Source organism: Lactuca virosa, chromosome 4, assembly GCF_052849685.1.
Source record: "Lactuca virosa cultivar CGN04683 chromosome 4, Lactuca_virosa_CGN04683_v6, whole genome shotgun sequence".
NCBI lineage: Eukaryota > Viridiplantae > Streptophyta > Magnoliopsida > Asterales > Asteraceae > Lactuca > Lactuca virosa.
Genome location: NC_136429.1, coordinates 146,685,358 through 146,702,256, shown reverse-complemented (window position 1 = coordinate 146,702,256; position 16,899 = coordinate 146,685,358).

Genomic DNA, 16,899 nt, shown 5'->3' with positions numbered 1-16,899 from the left:
GTAGGGCTAAGCATATTCAGCATGCTCGGAGCATAGGACTGAAAGATGATATTAGTTTTAGTAGTTAGATTAGTTTTGTTCTGAAACTTGTAACAAAGTAAATGTAATTGACTTTTGGTGATAAAATAATAAAGTATTATTTATAAGTTTGGTTTCTGCCTTTTGTCAATTGTTTATTATTGTGTTTCATTTTTGCATGTTTTACTTCCCGAATAATAAGATTATTCAAACTCCACAGTCGCTCGTACTTTTGGAAGTAAGTAGTGAATCAAGACTGTCATGAACTGGATTGTAGATTGTCTAAAGGATAGACATGGCAATAGAATTGCTGCAACATTCATGAGTACTCAGAAATTGAGATTTGAGTATTGGATAAACCCTCGCTTAGAGTATCACTTCATGGAATTCATCACGAGTAATACTGAGACGATGATATCTTATAATCTTGAAACGAAGATATATGAGTTGTAATTTACAAGTCGGTCATGCATTGGTGATACGAAAACGCATCAGTAACTTGGTGTTATAAAACGTATTGTCATGTATAATTTGATGAGTAAAAGATACAAGCATATGAGTCAACGTTTATTCGTTCCTTTTGCCCTAACCGGAAAAGCGATATCTGTGGGCCCCTCGATGATTTGGTGTTGACTTATGTGCTGGGCCCAACCATGACTAAATTGATGTGTTCAATTAGAAGTCCTACATCATCACAAATCAGGAATCGGGAAACATAGATTCTGGACAAAGAGATTGATTAGATTCCATGTCTTTTGTCTAGGGATATCTAGCAGAACGAAGGATTATATGATCACTTATCTTAGGACACGTAACTGACTGGGTCAGAGTTCGGCAGCAGCTTTTGGAAGCTACAATTTGCTGGTCGAATTTAGAAGGCATACTAGCAATTATAGTTATAGACTTATCCAAGTGGGAGACTGTTAGATTAGGTGTCTAAGCCCATAACTATAATTGGTATGTACTTGAATTGATAGCAGCACAGTCCTTTTGGGTTGCCCTCAACCTAGCAACTGGACAATGAAATTATGAAAGGAGAGATATTAATTTATAAGATTAATAAATTAATATAAATGATTTATTAATATGTTAAAAGATTAATATATTAATTAGAAATCATTATGTTTAATTAATAGTTAGCCAGAAATTAATCAGAATTAATTTTAGGGTTAAAAGTATTAATTATAAAGTGCAGGGACTAGTTTGAAATTATCAGATAGTTGAGTGGAAGGCTCCAGAACCTCCTTGGAAGGAGGTGGACGAAATCCATAGGGAAAACCCTAGAGATTTCGTCCAAGGGGTTCTAGATAAGGCCCTTGGGCTTTGCTTAGGCCTTAAGCAAGGAGCATTAGGGTTTTCCCAAAACCGTAGTTCCCTTAGCTATTTAAGGAGCCTCGTGGCTCACATTTTAGGCCACTCTATTCTTTGGAAGATACCTAGGCCGAAATTGCATACTCTCTCCATCCTCTCTCCTTCTAGTTTCTTTCTTGCTAGTTCTTGGGTGTGATTCCATTAGAGGCATTACATTTGTGGTGCTAAGCTTCCAAGAAGATCAAGATCAAGGTCAAGAGGATTATCAATTGTTTACTATAACAATTGAAAGGTATGTAACTCCTAAACCCTAGTTTGTTAATTTCGAAATTAGCCTTTCTCCTCTAGGGTTCTTGTTTTGCAATTCAAAGTTATATGTTCAATAGTTAAAACATAGATCCAAAGTAGGTTGCATGTGAACTTAGGAATTGTTTTTCCTAGCTTATTTGTTTTACCTAAAACCCATCAGTTATAAACCGTGCTTTTGTGTGTAATTCAACAAGTAGTAGAGCAAACATATGAGTCGAAGTTTATCTGTTCCTTCTAGGATTAGAAGCGATATCTGGGCCCCTCGATAATTTTGTTTTGACCTATGTACCGGGCCCGGTCAGAACTAAATTGATGTTTTCAGTTAAGTTCTATGTCAAACAAATCGGAAATCGGGAAACAAATACTGGACAATAAGCAAGACCATGTTCCATGTATTTGTCCGGCTGATATCTAGAACAGAGGATTATATGATCACTTATCTAAAATGGCACTTCATAGTTCAACAAAGTTTAAAGAGCTACGATTGCTGATCGGTTCCTGAAGTCATACTTGCAACTATAGTTATTAGACTTATCCAAGTGGGAGACTGTTGGATATAGTGTCTAAGTCCATAACTATATTTGGTATGTACTTGACCCGACCCGGCATGGTCCATTTGGGTTGCACTTCACCCGAACAATTTATGGATAATCGTTTGAGAATAGTATAAGTTATGATTTATTAATATATTATAAGTCCTAATATATTAATATAAAATCATATTATTTAATTAGTAATGATCTATAATTAATCTAGAATTAATTTAGAGATCAAAAGTATGACTAATTAAATATGGGCTCTTGTATTTATATAGTGTGGGCTAATGCTTATTTGGAATGGGCTAGGCTTGCATGGAAAGTCCATGGATACTCCATGGAGCTTTAACCCATGGATCTCATGGAAATGAAAAGACATGGGTATTAGGGTTTACATGAATGTAACCCTAATCCACCACACTATATAAAGGAGGCTTTGGTTCTTGAAATCACATGAGTTGTGGTGAGTAAAGTAAGAGGGCCGATTTCAAGAAGGTGATTACTATTCTCTCAAAGTTCCAAGTTTGTGGTGATTTGTGATTTCCATTTGAGGCATCCACACTATTGGTGCTAGGCTCTAAAACTCCAAGCAATCAACTACAACTACAAGGTAAGTAATTCTACTAGCTTTATTTGATTCAAGTTCCCCATGCCATGCTAGATAGGATAATAACCTTGGAAAAATAATTATTTGCATGTATCATAAAACATAGATCCAAGGTTTCTAGGGTTGCATGTACACCATATGAGTGTTAGAATGCTCAAAAACCCATCAACGTTATCTCTTCATCCTAAGTAATAACCGTAACTTTGATGTTTCTTCGAACAAATATCTAACTCTAAGACTTCCTGATTGTAGCAGGTGCTCGATCTTGCACTTGCTCTTTATCTTACGTTAGACTCCAAATTATGACCTTCAAGTCACAATCTCGATCCTTACTGGAGACTGCTTCTTCTTCTTAACAAACTTAAGATAAGTTATTTTATTACTAAAATGGACCGATGTGTCATATTCTAATGACTTATCATCGTATGTTCCCACGCTTAGACTCAGGTCTCTTAGAGTCTTCCAGAACAGACTATACATTTCTTCATGTTCTAATCACATCTTAAAAGGTAGCATTTCTAGCTACAAGCAACTATCGCGATAACTCTACCGATCGCTTTGACTATCTTTTATTTCAATCTTCCGACTTAAGTCAGATGCTACATCAAACTTGGTTCTCTGAACCACGTAACATACTTATCGTAGTCGGACTCAATTCGATATGACCACTAGGGTTGGAATAACAATCATCCTCTTAGTCATTACCGAAACGATGGTAACGACATATTTGAATAAAACGGTATCAATTACTAGCTTCTTGGTAACCTTGTGACTTTCCCTGATCCAAGCGTGAGTCCTGTGCTTCCGGTAGTATAGGCCTCTACTACCTTTCACACCTACTCATACTCGTCCCAAGTATTGTCTCGCAGTTCACCCAAGTCACCATACAAGAAAATCACATAACAACTTGACACATTAGATAACAAAACGAAGGTTTTATATTATTCCTTGAAACAATTACATAGGTGTTCAAGTTCAACCTATATTATGCCTCTAATAGGCTACACCACGTGGTACTTCATAGATCCTCATTCTTGATCCCTTTCATTTCCATCTTCTTCGTCAAGGATCATATGGAACGCTCTTGCCTTCGGTTTCGATGGAATGTTTGGTCTTGTTGCCTCTTTCTTCTTCGGGCAATCCTTAGCAACATGCCCTTCTTCACGACATTCATAACACACCCTTTTGCTGGCGGTGCACTCGTTGGCGTAATGTCCGGTCTTCCCACACTTGTAGCAAGTCACTTCCTCGCTACATTTCCCAAAGTGCTTCTTCTTGCACTTCTCGCACCATTTCACTTTGTTTCCTCCTCCGCTAAACTCCTTTGAACCAGACTTGATCTTCTTATTGGGCCTCGTAGACCCCTCAAACTTCCTCTTTTCGCTAACCTCAATCTTGTTGGCAGCTCTTCCCTTAATCATATCCTCCACAGACTTGGCAGCCCAGATAGCTGCCTCCAGAGTAGGTGCCTGACGCACTGGCACCGCATACTCCCATGGAAGTCCCTTTGCGTACTTGTCGATTTTCGTCAGCTCATCCGGAACAAGACGCAAGGCGAACTCCATCTTCTCTGTGAAGTTGTTGGTGTATTCATCAATTGACATGCTTCCTTTCTTCAAGGTTAGGAACTGGTTCTCTAGCTCAAGCAGGTTTTGGGCTGAGCAGTACTTGCGTTTGAACTGCACCAAAAACTCTGCCCATGTCAGTTGCAGGGGCTCATTGGGGCTCAGAGTCTTCCCCAGGGTATTCCACTAGCGCACAACACCTCCTCGGAATTGACGTACTGCAAAGGTGGTCTGTAACTTGCCTCTGCAACCACAAGTCATGAAAGCTAACTCCATCTCCGAGATCTAATCCATGACTCCGATCGGATCTTCCTTTCCAGTGAAAGTCGATGGCTTGCAAGTCAGAAAATCCTTGTACTTGCATCCATTCGTCTCGACTCCGTCATATTGGTTGTTTTGTCGAACTATTGGTGGGTTGGCTTGACCAACGGTCCCACTGTAGTTCCCTCCTTCTGACTGCCCGTCGTTCAATTCGGGCTGTTCAACTGGCATTGTAGGTTCGTCCCTATTTTCATGCAACATTTGCCTCATCTCTTCCCGTTGTTCAGCCAACATAGCCCGTATCATGGCTTGTACTCCGGCCATTGTAATTGGCTCAGGAGCATCTGCTACAACAGGTATTTGTTCAATCACTGGTGGTTGATTCCTGTTCCCATTTGCATTCCCGGGTCCACTACGGGTTCTTGCCATTTCGATCTATATACCAAATTAGACGTTCGGTGTGCAATGACGAGAATTAAGATAGGGAAGATTTTATTTACAATCGACGTGTAATTCTCCCTATTTCTCCAAAAAGTTATATGCCAGTTCTAATACCGTAATTAAACGTTTAGAAATCTGAACACATAAAGTTTCTAGATCCGGTCGGCAACAGACCATAGATCTGATCATACAATGCATATCATGAATCATTTAGCACATAAAAGCATGTTAGGCATTTCCCCTAAATTAGCTAGTGCTTGTGTCTATTCAGGTGCTTTACCTAAATTTTATTAGACACACTCCTCACAATCCTTGCTTACCATTCTAAGTTTAAGTCTAGAAATAAATCCATATTCCTAGATCGCTTAAACTAATGCTCTGATACCAACTGTGACATCCCCATTTTCACGGCCAGAAAAGACCGATTTTGTTTATGCTTTATAAAAATCAGAGTACCTCTTTTAATAAAAATGTTGCGGAATTTGTTCCCAGTAAAACATGATAAATACGTTATCAAAGCATTTCCGAAGAAAAGTATTTTTATTCATTTTAAAACATTTGGGATGTCATCGTCAATACAGAAACATAAACAAAACTTACATTCATTATCACTAGTGATTTATATCTCCTTAATCTCTCAGTGTAATGTGACTTCATATCAACACCTGTGATATAAATAAACTGAGTGGGTCAGGTTGGGAAACCTGGTGAGTACATAGGGTTTTCAACCCACAATAAATAAGTTTATTAACTTTATCAAACCAAACAAACCCGATTACCCGTTCCCGTTATCCTCACTTTACGTCCCTAAAACATCTAACACAAGGGACCTAGTCTAAGGACTTTCATCGGGGTAACAACACATGCTTCGGGGGTTCCTCAGCAATTCATGTCAAATAAGGCAACCATGTGGGGGATGGAGTACTGCTGGTGAGCACACAGTTCAAATAAACACCTACAGGTTGCGAGCCTGCTAGCGTTCCACTGGACTGTCTAGAATAGTCCGTGGTCGTCATCTATACTCCGCTAGATGACTGGATCATCAATAACATCTATATCGAGGCCTCTCATTATTTTATTTTGTCAGACAGCAACTATTCAGCTACCCATGTTTTACCCAACACATTTTGTAGATATAAAATACATATACAGTTTAAATCATTTAAAACATGTATAAAATCGTTCATCCAACATAGATAGCAAGTATACAGATAATATGCACACACAGCACGTAATTTATATAAAATACTTCATATCTATGTGTAAGCTGAAAGAGACCATGCACTCACCTGAAAAGGTGGTGATTCCGAACTCAGACAGCGTTTCGTTTCTTAAAAATAATTTCCTTCGACGAAACCTAGTATTATTACCACTAGAGTTTAGTCTATTATTCGCCGAGACTAATTAATAGTCTAGCTATTATTACTATTATATAAGCGTTAAACAATACTTATATAACCCATAATAATAGCCCAAGTACTTATTATAAGTTCCTAATAACGTTACTATAATTAAATAAAAGCTATATTAAAAATAGCGTAAGCGTAGCTCACTTACAGCGGGTTTTATAGAAAATCGGGCTTTGGTTGGAGCAGCATTCCTGAGCCGAAAAGCTCTTCTTCTCGGAGCCGTCGAGCACTCTGGGGCTTTTGCCTCGTGCTAGGGAGGTTCCCTAGGCTTTTCGGGGGGTTTCGGGGCTAGAGATAGGTTCTAGAGAGAGAGTAAAGAGAAGAAAGAATGGGAAAGGTGTGAAGAAAATGAGGGTGGGAGAGGTTCTATTTATAGGGTGAAAAATGGCTGAACTTGGTGCCACATGTCACCATCTAGTGGCAAGACTTGAGGAGAAAGCAATGGCCAAGATTGTGCCACATTACCCATTTTCGCACAGCACACTTCCGACTTCTAAAATCCGTAACTTTCACATACGACCTCCGTTTTTGACGTTCTTTATATCCAAGCGTAGGTAAAATATGATCTACAACTTTTATTTTGACTCCGTCGGCTAATTCTCGACCGATCTTAAATTTAACAGTACGAGGAGATTATACTGTTAAATGTCCGTGTAAAATTCATAACTTCTACATACGGACTCTGTTTTCGTCTGTCTTTTTACCGTTGAGTACCTATTAATGAGATCTTCAATTCTCATTTAGGTCACGTAGGCCAAAAACCGCTCGATCTAAAATTCGAGTTTCGGGCTGTGCACTGCTAAGCCAAATCTTAGAAAATTCATAACTTCCTCATACGAAGTCAGATTTGGGCGTTCTTTTTTTGTATGTTCTCGGTTTAACGTATACTACAACTTTTGTTTAGATTTATAAGGCTAAAAAGTTCTCCATCGTAAATTCACTATTTACGTCTCCCGGTGTCGTGCCGGTTTTGCCGTAAAACTTCGACGGACCATAACTTCTTCGTTATAACTCGAATTTCAACGTTCTTTATATGTACGGAACCCTTGAGACGTATTCTACAACTTGGTTAAGATTATTTATTCTAAATAATCTTTTGTCAAAAAGTCATTTTCGACCCCTATTATATCTAAATTGACTAGCCCGGATCTACGGGCGTTACATCGTAGGTTCCCGACCTCACCCTGCCATCAGCTGCTGAAAAACATTCTCATAATGTCAGTTAGCTACTTCATGAACACAATCACATGCAACAAAGCTTAGATAATCCTTCGAGTAACAGACTCATCCTTACAACGGTTGGACTCAAACAAGAGCTGCGCAATAGGGTCAAAACCATCACACTGATATTATTCAACCCTTGTGACATGTGACTTGACATATTCACTTAATAGTTAACTCTCATCACCTAAGAGTTCAACAAAGCATAAAGCAAGCAGCATTCATGCAGTAACACTCAAAACCCATACACTACGACTCATGCTAGGAGCTCCCACTCCTACTAAAGATTGCCTTACACATCTAAATCATACCCAAACCAGCATCTCATGCTTCCCAGGCTACCAGACAACACATATCATGCCAACCTATCACTGGATAATCAGAACTAACATGCAAGTCTACAAGCTCATACAATAGGCATACAAAGGCATCTCTCTTATCATTCTATCATGCAAAAACTGAGCAGATCCTTAGCACTAACTAGCATGCAATTCACAAATTCACAAATCAAAGCATAATAGATAACGTATGGGTATTTTGAGAAAACTTACTTGAGCTCGGTCGATTGCATACACCACACCCTTTCTTGTATTAGAAACCTTTTTTTCCCTTTAAATCATTTTTATTTCATTTTTGGAAAAACCTTACCAAATCCTCAATTTGAGTTCAGACACACCTGAGAGTGTATCCGAATCCCTCAAGCCAAGGCTCTGATACCAACTTGTAACGTCCCAAAAATAATGACATAAAAAGTTCGTTTTTAAATTAATAAATAGTTAATACATATTATTTCCATAAAACTAAGGTAATCGAGATTTAGCAAAACATCATTAAATCAGAGTAATTCACAGAATGCGGAAACATGTGGTGTGTGCTCTGCAATCATCCCGAGCCCTTCCATTTGAAAACCGGAGTACCTGAAACATAAACTGAAAACCGTAAGCACAAAGCTTAGTGAATTTCCCAAGATACCAAATCACTACAAGAAGAACGCGATTTTGCTATGGAAGGAATCCGTTGCGAAAAGCTGAAATTCCGTTGCAAAAGACGAATAGCGACGAAATTTGCAACGAGCTATTTCCGTCCCTAAAAACGCCGTAGCGAGGAGTGTGCAACGGAAACGATAATTCCATCGCAATTGTGACAACGGAATGAAATCCGTGGTAGATGGTATTCCGTCGTGTATGCCGTAGTAGGTTTCCATCACAAATTTCGTAGTAGTTCTTCCGTCACAAATTCCGTTGTAGTTAATCCCTAGCAAAATCCATGGTGATGAATCCCTAGCAAAATCCGTGGTGATGAATCCCTAGCTAAATCTGTGGTGATGAATCCCTAGCTAAATCCGTGGTGATGAATCCGTAGCAAATTCTGTGGTGATGAATCCCTAGCTAAATCCGTTTGATGATCTCCTAGCAAATTCTGTGGTCATGAATCCCTAGCAATTTTAGTGGTGTATATATTATATACCAGATTCAATATGGACCGATGGATAATTGATTTATAAATTATATCCAAATAATTTTATAGTAATATATGAAAAACAAAAAAAAAACAAAAAAATCATAACCATCATATCATAAAATAACAAAATAATTATTTATTACATTGAAAAAAGAAAGTTGCTACTCTAAAATACATAATCTTCAATAAACATATATCAACCTACAACTCTTGTTGTTTTGTAAAGCCATTAATAAGATCCAATGCCGTTTGAAGTTGTTTTTCAAGATGCCCGACCCTTGCTTTGTTTTCCTCTTGTTGGGCGTTCATCATTTCTTTAAGCTCTTCGTTTTTCTGTTGTTGTTTAGCAACAAGCTCCCTCATTTCTTCTATTTCATCATTTTTTCTGGAATGTAAGATACATCCGTTTTACCATTCCTATTGGGAACCGCCTTTGCAAAAGAGCCTAATCCATAAAGTCTTCTTTTTTTTATCATGACCACCAACAACAACATAAAATAGCTTGTCCTCCTCAAATTCAACACCTTCAGCTTCCAACTCTTCCCGTTTTTCTGTACAGGCGACCTACAAAATAAAAATATTATAAGTTAAAAGATATCAAATTTAGGAATGATATTATGGAGTAGTTACAATATAAAAGTTAATTTAAACTAAAATGAATATTACATGAATTTGTCTATCTTTTTCATTTGTGAAAGTGACTCCATCATGATTCTTAGTGTGTGTATACATGAACAATTCACTATGGGGTGGCTCATGTCCTAATTTCCTCTTCTACATAAATACCATATAAAAAGTCAAATACACAGATAAACATATGCAAACATTGATACGATGTACCATTTAAAAAATTACCAAATCAGAAGCTATCTTCAAATGACATGCGGATCCAGCGTTATGTGTGGGTTTTGCTACTCCATCAGCCACACCGTTACGCCTATTCTTCTTGTTCTGCTCAAATTTTAGCTTGTATTCTTCTGTATTCCATTTTAATTGCCAGAAGTTCCAGACTTCCTGTGGAATATGAGCTGGTTTAAAGCCATGTTTGTTTCTTTTTGGGCTCCTCATGTTGAAGAGATATTGACCATAACTTTGTGCCGCTTTCCTTGCCCAAGCTTGCCTCACCAGCGAGTCTATTGTCTCATCCCAACAACATTTTTTCTACACATTAACAATACAAACATAAGTTGAAGTGTAAATGTTTACCAAACAACAATTTATGACTTATAGTTACCTGAAACTCCTCCCAATATAATTCGCGCATTTCTTTGCTTACTTGTGCTGAAGCGTACCCTTCTGGATCTACTCTTTGTTTAAAGGACTGACTAATAACGTGTGCACAAGGGCCTGGTGGCATTAGCCTGCAAGTAATCATGTGATGTGTTTAGTTATGAATTGATATGTAGGTGTAAACCAAAATTTAATACATAAAAAAGTTGTAATTTTATTTTGAATTGGTAACTCACGTATTTTTCCAAACATGAACATTAAAACGTCCATCTGGTCCACAATCTTCAGAGGAATTGTTTTCACCTTCTACACTTTCCACTACAGATCCATTCATGGGTGGTTGTGTTGGTGATGGGGTAGATTCTGGGATAGGTGTTATTGATGGGGTATATTCTGGGGTAGGTGTTGGGATAGATGTATATGTTGAGGATGTGGTAGTTCCTTTACTTAATGAGGGTATGGTAGTTATTGTAGTTGTGGAGGATGGTAGTGTAGATGCAGGTTTTGAGGTTGTGGTAGTAGATATAGGTGTTGATGATGTGGTAGTGGGTGTTGGTGTTGAGGATGGTTTAGATAATGTAGGTTCTGAAGTTTTCGTTATTTATGTTCGTGTTGACGATTGTATTGTTCCGGTTTCTGAAGTGTTAAATGTTTTTTCTAAGGAGGGTGTGGATGTTTTAAGTGATGCCGAGGAAGTGGTAGTCATGGGTGATGTTAATGATATAGGTTTAGGGGTTTTGTTGGTAGATGTTATAGGTGCATTGGATGTGGTTGTTGGTATTGACAAGTCGATTTCTTCATCTTGTAACTGTCTGTTTAGGAATTTTGTAGCAGAAATCCTATTACGTTTCATAACTTGTGGTGCAATGAATTTAGTTGGCTTCACACCGGATGCTCCTTTTGCTTTCGAGGTCGACATCTTTCTGACACAAACAATAAAAATAAATTATATATGAAGGCATTACTTTGCATGCAAACTATTGAATACAATCAAAACCAATTTACATGAAGATGATCAGAGAACAAAAAACGATCGATCATCACGACAACACTAAATTAAATAAATATAAATTTTAGATGAGTGACAACCTATGTCGCCAAAGTCAGTGCAAAAATGTATAACAAACAAAGATTTCGATCAATAAGCCGCCGGAGATGATGATTACAAAAACTATAAACCCTAATATGCAGCATAAACGTGTGTAGGTTGGAGGGAAACGAATTGTGAAATACTTTGAACCTCCGCTAATAAAAAATTCGAACTGTGCTAATTACCGCTAAATATTTAGTAATTCAAATTTATTTAAAGTAGCTACAGGTTGATAGATAGGGTATATACATATAAATAACGTCAAGAAAGAACATAGAGTAACGATGTGTTCATAGTATAATTTTAACTTAAAATTATATACGAGGACTAAACATTAATAAACTATACATCTTTATGCCTTTTTGTTTAAACCGAAATTTATATACAATAGACGTACGGGTCATGTCAATATATATGGTAGTGGCTTATTGTGTCCATTGATGACATATGGTTTATTGGTCCACATGGTAATGGCCATTGGTCAACATGGTAGTTGCTTATGGTGTCCATGGTTGACATATGGGCCATTTGTCAACATGGTAGTTGCTTAAGGTGTCCATGGTTGACATATGGATGACATATGGGCCATTGGTCAACATGGTTGTTGCTTATGGTGTCCATGGTTGACATATGGGCCATTGGTCAACATGGTTGTTGCTTATGGTGTCCATGGTTGACATATGGATGACATATGGGCCATTGGTCAACATGGTTGTTGCTTATGGTGTCCGTGCTTGACATATGGATGACATATAGGCCATTGGTCAACATGGTTGTTGCTTATGGTGTCCATGGTTGACATATGGATGACATATGGGCTATTGGTCAACATGGTTGTTGCTTATGGTGTCCATGGTTGACATATGGGCCATTGGTCAACATGGTAGTTGCTTAAGGTGTCCATGGTTGACATATGGGCCATTGGTCAACATGGTTGCTGCTTATGGTGTCCATGGTTGACATATAGATAACATATGGGCCATTGGTCAACATGGTTGTTGCTTATGGTTTCCATGGTTGACATATGGGCCATTGGTCAACATGGTAGTTGCTTATGGTGTCTATGGTTGACATATGGATGACATATGGGCCGTTGGTCAACATGGTTGTTGCTTATGGTGTCCATGGTTGACATATGGGCCATCGGTCAACATGGTAGTTGCTTAAGGTGTCCATGGTTGACATATGGATGACATATGGGCCATTGGTCAACATGGTTGTTGCTTATGGTGTCCATGGTTGACATATGGATGACATATGGGCCATTGGTCAACATGGTTGTTGCTTATGGTGTCCATGCTTGACATATGGATGACATATGGGCCATTGGTCAACATGGTAGTTGCTTATGGTGTCCATGGTTAACATATGGATGACATATGGGCCATTGATCAACATGGTTGTTGCTTATGGTGTCCATGGTTGACATATGGGCCATTGGTCAACATGGTAGTTACTTAAGTTGTCCATGGTTGACATATGGATGACATATGGGCCATTGGTCAACATGGTTGTTGCTTATGGTGTCCATGGTTGACATATGGATGACATATGGGCCATTGGTCAAACATGGTTGTTGCTTATGGTGTCCATGGTTGACATATGGGCCATTGGTCAACATGGTAGTTGCTTAAGGTGTCCATGGTTGACATATGGGCCATTGGTCAACATGGTTGTTGCTTATGGTGTCCATGGTTGACATATGGATGACATATGGGCCATTGGTCAACATGGTTGTTGCTTATGGTGTCCATGGTTGACATACGGATGACATATGCGCCATTGGTCAACATGGTAGTTGCTTATGGTGTCCATGGTTGACATATGGATAACATATGGGCCATTGGTCAACATGGTAGTTGCTTAAGGTGTCCATGGTTGAGATATGGATGACATATGGGCCATTGGTCAACATGGTTGTTGCTTATGGTGTCCATGGTTGACATATGGGTCATTGGTCAACATGGTAGTTGCTTATGGTGTCCATGGTTGACATATGGAGGACATATGGGCCATTGGTCAACATATATCATTTGTGCCGGTTGTGTATTAAAATTTAAAATTTTCAAATACCTAATTTTGTAGGAAATATTAATTTGTTAAATAATTTTATTAATAATTTAGGGTCGCCGATTCATCCCTGGTGAGTCTGATTAATCGCTTATCGCCAGTCGTCCGCCGAGCTACCGACGAGCGATTTTTACATTCTTGATTAATTAAAATTGAAATTGATTTTTCTTTTAAATATGAGTTTTTACAAAACTACCCTTAATAATTAAATACGAGTCATTGTATGTATTAGGATAATTTGGTCATTTTGTAGTAGAACATCTTCTAGGCGCCATAATGTTTTCCGACGAAACACGTTGTTTCAGTTCTTCACTCTGAAATTCAGTCACTTTGAAACATCCCCAACTTAAAAATTCTGACAGACAAAAAACCCTAAAATCAATTTCGCAGAATCGTTATCGTAGTGAATGTTTATTATTATGGAAGCCAGTACTTCATCTAAGACTCAATCCAGAAATCAAACGAAATCGCTATCAGACATACCATTTGAAGTGATGGAGAAAATAATAGTCGACTTGGCAAAAATTTAAGTAGTCGAGGCTTTCAGGATGAAGAGTGTGTAAGTTTTGCCTTTGATCATTCTATTTCACAAGTGTATTTGAGTTGTTTTTACATTATCGAGCGAATATTGTGTTTCGTTTGTAGTTGCAGATTCTTCAACAAGGCAGGAAAAACAGATGAAGTATATAAACATATGGAGTTAGATGGATTACGATTTCGTGTTTGCTCTAACCAGAAACATACAGTTGTCAATAAATTCATAGAGATGAGAAACCCAAATATTCTATTCAGGAATGGATTGGTACGTTGTTGTATATATGCATAGTAGTAATAAATCTGTTACTTGTTTTGCATAACTTTAACTAGAAATTATGTGTTTAATGTTTTTTTCAGATGAAGTTATTTTTCTTAGAAGCTGAACATGAAGGGAAAACGATGCTTGAAGAAGCATCTGCATTGGGACATTTAGATTCAACATTTGTCCTGGGAATGATGCTGATGGCTGAAGGGAGACATAGGAAGCACAAAGCTTTGGACATGTTGAACAATGCTTACCGCAGAGGAAAAGGTAAGTGGAATCTTAGAGCAACTTGTTCTAAGATTCATCTCCACTTAAATAGGGAGGGGATGAAACATGTACACTTCCATGGCTTCCATAGATCTTGTGCATTGCATAAGTCTGTAGGTAGTGTGTCAGACGCTTTTGTGAATGGATACAAATGGGTGTTTATGTGTGACATTTGTTTATGGGATGCTTGTTTCGTTAGGTTTTCTAGGGAGTTTGGTATAATTTATGAGTAGTTTGTTGATATGTACTTTCATATTATGACAAGTAATGCTTTGTAGATTCTTTTGGTTTAATATACGAATATATAGTAATTTACTTAATAAGTAATTATTTGATGTTGTTACTTGATTAGTAAATATGTTGTGTTGTTAATAAGGGACTAAAAGAGTTAAAGTTTGTACTGATGTTTTAATGATGTTTAAATAATGTTTGAATAATGTATTTTGGACTTTTAATATTAGTGTTTATATTGTATTGTGATTATAGTTGTATGTAGCAAATGTTTGTTCTTTCCTTGTATTAAATACATATAAAATACAATTGTAAAGGCATAAACAAACATGTATTTTATTTTGGACTTGGTAATTTGGTTTAATATCAACTAGTGGAGAACCCATGCTTTGCATAGGGTAAAATTGTAAAGGAATAAACATAGGGACTAAAAGTGGCAACAAAGAAAAAGTATTGTGTCTAAAATCAAAGTAAAAAAAGTTACTATAAACATAGGGACTAAAAGTGGCAACAAAAGAACACTATTGTGTCTAAAATCTAAAGTAAATAAGTTTACTGTTAAAATCTTGTTCCACTTTTAATATGTATATTACTATATGAATATATACTAGTAATTTGGTGAAATGTTAATATAAATATATTACATTATGGATTATGATATATATGTTATTTTTGTCTTTTTCATTTCAACAATCAAAAGTCCAATATTACCTAGCTATAAAAGGCTATAATATTTGAATATGTGTTTTGACACAAATACCCTTAGTATTCAAATATTTGGAATGATTTCAGGGGCAATTTGGTATTTTTACACTCTAAATTGTTAAGGCGCCATCATACACCTGTCGTCACGCCGGCGTTCTAGTTCTTCAACCATTCGGAACATCTCAACTTTTCCGGACGATAAATCTGCATACAAACACTAAAACCCCCAAATCGTCGAAGGATAATCGTTCTCAAAAACGATTTTCTCCGATAATAGTGACTCATGTACTCCTCTCGACCAGATCAGCATAAACTAAGTTTTTTTCCATACCCTGTTACACTGTCTTTCATAGTTACGCTTAATTTTTTTAAAAAAAAAATTGAAATGAACTACTCCAATGTGTATTTTGTAAGTAGAATGTCGAATACTAGAAGTCGCCGTTCGTTAGATGATCTCCCACTAGAGCTTTTGAGTCGGATATTTGTAGTATTAGGGTCAAAATCTGCGAAAGACATCGTCTCTGCAAGACTTTGGTAATTCTCAATAAACATCAACTAATGAATGTATATTTGATGAAATAAAACCTTATTTGTTTGTTATTTACTGTGTATTTAAATTTTTGAAGTTCAAAGAAGATGTATGAAGCAGGGGGTGATCCTCAAGTGTGCAGAACATCATGCATTGACATGTTTGAAGGATTGGGTCCCAAAAATCTGAAAGCTGATTTATTTATACGCACATGTGCATTGCATAATAACATTGAAGCCATGTTCAAACAAGGAATTGTATGTGTAGTTTCAATAATTATATGTAATCTATACCATTTATTAATATTTAGTGTCATTGATGTTATATATTGATATTGTTATTCTGTCAACAGGATGAGTGCTTTTATTATGGCAATTTTGATTTAGGAATGACTTTGTTGAGACAAGCAGCAGATGAAGATCATCTTGAGGCAATTTATTTGCTTGGAATGATCTACATTTCAAGAGGGCCTCATCAATGTGATGAAGGTATGTATATATGGTATATATGTAAATTAAATTATATATATAGTTAATTAAGGCATGTTTGTAGTTTGGGGTTAGTATTTAGTTGTGTTGTGTTGTATAATATTTACTTTTTTTTATTGAAAATGATACATTGGATTAATTGATGGATATTTTAATGTGTAGGTTTACAATTACTTGATGGCTATTTTGGCTGGGCAATTCCGGATGATGGGGAGTACACGGGTGTTGTTGATAGTGCCAAAGAGTTGTTGCGGGCTGTTAATGTTGTTCATAGACTTACAACGAATTACATCACTTTCCAATATGAAGACCTGCGTCATTCTGTTAAAGGTGCATTCGCAATAGGCC